This window comes from Trachypithecus francoisi, unplaced genomic scaffold (genome assembly GCF_009764315.1).
Source record: "Trachypithecus francoisi isolate TF-2019V2 unplaced genomic scaffold, Tfra_2.0 Lachesis_group9, whole genome shotgun sequence".
Lineage (NCBI taxonomy): Eukaryota > Metazoa > Chordata > Mammalia > Primates > Cercopithecidae > Trachypithecus > Trachypithecus francoisi.
Genome location: NW_022681474.1, coordinates 5,362,360 through 5,368,359, shown reverse-complemented (window position 1 = coordinate 5,368,359; position 6,000 = coordinate 5,362,360). Strand labels below are relative to the sequence as shown.

At 49.5% G+C, this 6,000-nt stretch overlaps 1 protein-coding gene across 1 annotated transcript in view; it reads left to right on the top strand.

The window, feature by feature from the left end:
• The first annotated feature begins 1,115 nt into the window (after positions 1–1,115).
• The window catches only part of PROSER2 (proline and serine rich 2), a 51,262-nt gene continuing 46,377 nt past the window's right edge, over positions 1,116–6,000 (top strand). Inside the window, exon 1 of the mRNA XM_033208956.1 lies at positions 1,116–1,291. The gene's annotated coding sequence lies outside the window, so the exon portion shown is untranslated. The remainder of the gene's footprint in view (positions 1,292–6,000) is intronic.

Below are 6,000 nucleotides of genomic sequence, written 5' to 3'. Positions count from 1 at the left end.
CTGGGGAGGGCAAAGAAATGACCTCAGGACTAAGGCATTGGGGCTCAACCCTGAGTGGGGCCAGTGACTCAGTCATTCTGTGCAACCACTTCCTTCTTAGTTTTCTGTAAAATGGGAGTCAACACAAACATTTTGGGAATCTAGATTGTTTTAACATTTGCCATTTGAGTATATAACAAACCCTACAATTAATACAACCCCATAACCCTTGCTTTCTCCCTGCCTACTGAATTAAACCCAGTAACATTAACTTCCATCAACTTACAAAAGACTTCCACAACCAGCTATTAACCTTGGGAGATATTTCCACGGTGATAGCCTGAAGAAGAAAATGCAATGAACCATGGGGTCAAAAATTCTCCCATGAGTTTCTTCAGCTGTCTGAACCTCAGCTTTCCTGCTCTGTAAAATGGGGTTAAGAACCAGAAAAACATTTTAAGGATTAGATGAAATAATGTATTTGGTGTATGCACATTAAATGCTGTGTCTGAGGGTACAGGTATGCAGTAAATTGCGTCAGCATTATTAAGTATAAAATAGCCTCTCCAAGCTGATGATAATAAAAGAGAAAAGAAAAAATTAAAGGCCAAGTGCAGTGGCTCAGGCCTGTAATCCCAGCACTTTGGGAGGCTGAAGTGAAAGGATCGCTTGAGCCCAGGAGTTCGAGACCTGCTTGGGCAATATAATGAGACCCCCCCCACCCATCTCTACAAAAAATTTTAAAATTAGCTGGATGTGGTGGCATGCACCTGTGCTACCAGTTACTTGGGAGGCTGAGCTGGGAGGATCACTTGAGCTTGGGAGGTTGAGGTTGCAGTAAGCCAAGATCGCACAACGTGCACTCCAGCCTGGGCAACATAGCAAGACCCTGTCTCAAGAAAAATTAGGTTAAATTAATGTCCCATCTCTTGCAAGTTTCAAACACACATCCCTATTGCTTTTCTCCGCCTGGGTCGCTCGGCGATGGGGTTGGGGATTTTCACGGTGATGTCCCCCAACTCGAACTTCACACCTTGACCGAGGGCACCCGGGAGGCGGCCGCGGGGTCCCGCAGGGCGGCGGGGCCTGGCCCTTTAAGCGCCGCGGGGGCGCGCAGTGCGTGCCTGAGGATCGCAAGTCCCGGCGGCGCGAGCGCGCGGTGGCCGGTGGAGCGCGCACGGGTGGGCGCGCACGGGGGAGAGCGCGCGGCGGGGCGGCCAGAGACAATCTGCGCCCGTCGGGCGGCGGCGTGAGGGCTCCGGGTCGCTGGCGGCGTGGACACCTGAGTCCCGGAGTAGGGCTCTCCCGCGAGGTGAGTGCGGCCCTAGGACTCCTGGCAGGGCTGGAGCGACGGGAGGGCGTCCTGGCGGCGGTGGCGGCACTGGGGTCTGGCTGGGACGCCGGCGGGTCGGGCAGAGAGGGGGCGCCGGACCCTGCCTTGCGCGCTCCTCGCTCCGACTAGGGGAGCCCGGCGCCGCCGCAGAGGCCACCCGGTGCCCGAACCCTGACCCCGGGGCGTCGCTGCCTCCTCGGGGACCTCTGAGTCGGGGCGCGGCGGGAAGCGCGCTGGGTTCCGAGTCTGGGGCTGTCCTGGGGGCGCAGGGGTGGCGGCGGGTTTCCCAGCCTTGGGCGCAGAGCGTCCCCGCTGTCCCCAACGCCTGTCCCCCTGCCCGGGACCCCTATCCCTTGCGCTGTGGGACCCCCATGCGGCCTCGCGGAGAGGGTGCGGGTCCGACACGGCAGGCGGAGCCACCTGTTCCACCCGGGCCCCCAGGTCCTGGAATCACGCGGGAATGTGCAGGGTCTGCCCAACCCAGCCGGCGGGAGGAACTAAAATAGAGGAGAAAATGGGACCCGTGTGATGAAATTGAACAAAAGGCAATAAAATAAACTCCAGTATTTCTCCAAGGCTTTGAAAGTTTCCCAGTATTGTTTTACGGAGTCTAAATTTGAGCATCTAGTTGTTTGGTGTATGTTTTTTTCCTTAACCGCAGGAACTAACCTCAGAAAACTTTTAACTCTTTACCAGAACCTAGTGCGTGCAGAGCAGAAAAGTTAAAAGTGAGTGAAGGAAAATGACTGTGTGTGTCTTTTTCCACCCTAAACAGAGTAAAACGTTCAGATCTGTGGGAAGAAGGTTCTTTCTGGCTCCAGTTTTAACGGAGAACATTTTTAAAAATCTGTATTTCTGAAAGGTATCAAAAGACCAAACCAGGCATATGTGGAAACTTGAGGGAAATACTCATAGGAGAAAACTTTATTAAAAATACTTTTCTACGTTATTTTTTAAAAACACTACATAAAAGTGTCCCAGCATGCACTAAAAAGTTTGCCCTCCAAGTTCTGTGTCTGAATTTTACTGGTTGTTTTTCTAGGTGGAGGAGGTATTTTCGTTCATGAAGCCAATGTGGAAATACAAACAAATGCCCTATTGACTTGGGATTGGGTGGGAAGGATGGAAGTTGTCTAAAATCTTTCTTGCCAAAGTTGACAGCGTATGTATGGAATCTTGTGTGTTTTCTTGTCCAGACTAGTAATAGCCATTTTAATGCGATTGGATTATATCCCTTGGTAACAGCACTTCAGATGAGCTTTCTTTGAAAATTTTAGATGCTGATGATTTAAAAGTAACACATTTTCTGCATTACTAGAAATCAGAAATCCAAAATTAGAGTGATAGTGGAGTGAAAGCTGGAAAGAGGAGCGATGCTTTTAGGAAAGTTTGAGCGTGTTTCAATCTGTGGTTGCCGGGGGAGGGGGTGTCACGGGGGGGATTTGCTCGTTAATTCATTCAGGAATATTTGTAGACTGACCACTTACAGTGCCCAGAGCCATGACTGGTCATCCAGCATACAGTCATTTCTAGATAACAGCCACATGGCCCAAACTGATTAAAACCAGATCAAGCAAGCCTTCATCAGCAGCTGAAGAGATACCTGGCCTTGGTTCCAAAGTTCTCAGACACCCGAGGCGCCCAGAGTTGGCACTGTGTGTTGATTTGGAAGATCATCTCAGATAACTCCAGGAGTGGAGCCTGGAAACCTGAAGGGGAGAGAGGGAGGGCCTGGGTAGAGCAGAGCTGAGAACAGGGGAGCCTCTAGAACTAGAAGTTCAAGTGCATCTTATCTGCAGTGTTGTGGGACAGCTGCCAGTGGCACAGAGGCCATTTGGGAGGTGCCAGGGGAATCCTAGGAGCATCCCGGAACTCGAGCTCTTTCCTTTGACGGTGAAGGCCATCGCTGCGTTTCACCTTCCTTTGCACTTGGTGGCTTCCTAGCTCCCTGTGTGCTCTGAGAAGAGGGCCTTGCAACTCCGCCCCTGATAGACTGCAGCCATCCCTGCTCCACTCTTAGGGGTCTCCTGGCCACCATAGGAAAGCCTGTGTTCACGGAGGCGCTGCCCTCTGCACAGGTTATGTCCAGCCAGTGGCAACAACAGCCTCTGTCTGCGGAACCCACAGAGAAGCGGCCCCTGTCCGTAATGCCCTTGTCCCCTTTCTAGACTGGCAGCATTCATCTTGCAAACCAAGAGTATTTTAAGAAAGTTGGTGCTGGGTTTCTAATCTGTGCCTTCAGGATGGGCAGGAAAGGACCATATGGGGAGAGCATTCTGCCTTGTGGGACGGGGATGGCAGAGCCCTGCATGAACGTGTGTCTTCGGACTGGGTGTTGCCGGAGACTCTAGCACTGTGAAGACTTGATGCTGTTTATCTTTTTTATTATAGTCAAATACATAGAACATAACATTTACCACTTTAAAGTGCACAAATCAGTGGCATTAAGTACATTCCATTCCCAATGTTAGGCAATCATCACCACTGTCGAGTTCCAGAACTTTTTCATCCCTCCAAAAGGAAACCCATTAAGCAGACGATTCCCATTCCCCTCTCCCAATCCCTGGCAACCTCTGATCTCCTTCTGTCTTGGTAGACTTGCGCCTTCTGGATGTTTATACACGTGGAATCTTAAAATCTGTGGCCTCTTGTGTCTGGTGTCTTTGACTTAGCACAGTGTTTTCAAGGTCTGTCCATGTCGCGGCGTGCATCGTTGCTTCCCTCCTTTTGATGGCTGAATAATGTTCCATTGTGTGGACAGATCGCATTCTATTCGCCCATTCATCAGATGAAGGACTTTGGGTTCTTTCCACCTTTTGGCTATTGTGAATAGTACTGCTATGAACCGTTGTGTACAAGTTTTTGTTTGAACACCTGCTGTCAGTTCTTTTGGGTCTGTATCTGAAAGTAGAATTCCCCGGGTCCTATGGTAATTCTGTGATTAACTTGCTGAGGAGCTTCCAGCTGTCTTCCGTAGCAGCTGTGCCATTTTGTGTTCCCACTAGCAATGTGTGAAGGTTCCAGTTTGTCGACATCCTTGTCAACCACTTGTTATTTCTCCCCGCCTTTTTATTTATTTATTTATTTTTATTTTTATTTATTTATTTTTTTTGAGACGGAGTCTCACTCTGTCACCCAGGCTGGAGTGCAGTGGTGCGATCTCAGCTCACTACAAGCTCCACCTCCCAGGTTCACGCCATTCTCCCGCTTCAGCCTGCCCCATAGCTGGGACCACAGACACCTGCCACCACGCCCAGCTAATATTTTGTATTTTTAGTTAGAGACAGGGTTTCACCGCGTTAGCCAGGATGGTCTGGATCTCCTGACCTTGTGATCCACCTGCCTCGGCCTCCCAAAGTGCTGGGATTATAGGCATGAGCCACCACGCCTGGCCTTTTTTTTTTTTTTTTTTTTCCTGAGACAGGATTTCACTCTCTTGCCCAGGCTGGAGTGCAATGGCTTGATCTCAGCTCACTGCAGCCTCGACCTTCCAAGCTCAAGTGATCCTCCCACCTCAGCCTCCAAGGTAGGTAGGACTACAGGCATGTGCCACCACGTCCAGCTGTGTTTTTGTGTTTTTTGTAGAGACTGGGTTTTGCCACGTTACCCAGGCTAGTCTCAAACTCCTGGGCTCAAGCGATCTGCCCACATCTGCCTTCCAAAGTGCTGGTATTACAGGCATGAGTGACCATGCTTGGCCTTCCTTTACAAAAAAAAAAGAAAAGAAAAAAATCCCGGTCCTCCTAGTGGGTATGAAGTAGTATCTCACGGTGGTTTTGGTGCATTTCCCGAACGACTTCAATTCTGGACATCTCTTCAGATGCTTATTGGCCACATCTTTAGAGAAATGTCTGGCAAGAACTTGATTCTCTTTTTGTGTTATTTTTTGTATCGTGAAATTTTGCATGTGCCGTCAGTGCGGTTATTTGTATAGGGCTTGGTTTGTATATTTAGGTTCCTTCCCAATGTTTCATTCTGTTGTGGGTTTTTTCCTGCTTTTGCTTTGTCTTTCAGGCTGCTTCTCCTTCTCCTGGGAAGCCAGTTGTCTGACTTGTGCCTTGACATTTTTAATCTTCTGACTGTGGTAGTTCTTGCCCCCAAGCCTGGGGTATTGATCAGTTTGTCTGGCAGCACAGTATTTCTGGATTGATCCTGTACAATGTGCCAAGCTGTTGGGCTGGTCATTGTGCATACAAACATGGAAGTCCTCCTTTTTTTTTTTTTTGAGACATGGTCTCACTCTGTCACCCGGACTGGAGTGCAGTGGCACAATCACAGCTCACTGCAGCCTCAACCTCCCAGGCTCAGATGATCCTCCCACCTCAGCCTCCAGAGTAGCTGGGACTACAGGTGCATGCCACCATGCCTGGCTAATTTTTGTATTTTTGATAGAGATGGATCTTGCTGTGTTGCACAGGATGGTCTTGAACTCCTGGGTTCAAGCAGTCCCCCAACCTTAGCCCCCTAAAATACTGGGATTACAGGCATGAGCCACCTTCTCTTTTTGATATATGTCTTTGTGTGATGTACACAGATTACATTTTATTTTTTAAAATTAGGTTAATGGGCATATAGGGGGAAAGAACGGTACTACACTGGAATTTAGGGGGATCTGCATCAGGTTTCAGCCCCCGATAGCTGTGTGGCCTCAAGGTTCACCCTTCTCCCTTCTGGAACTCGGTCTCCTG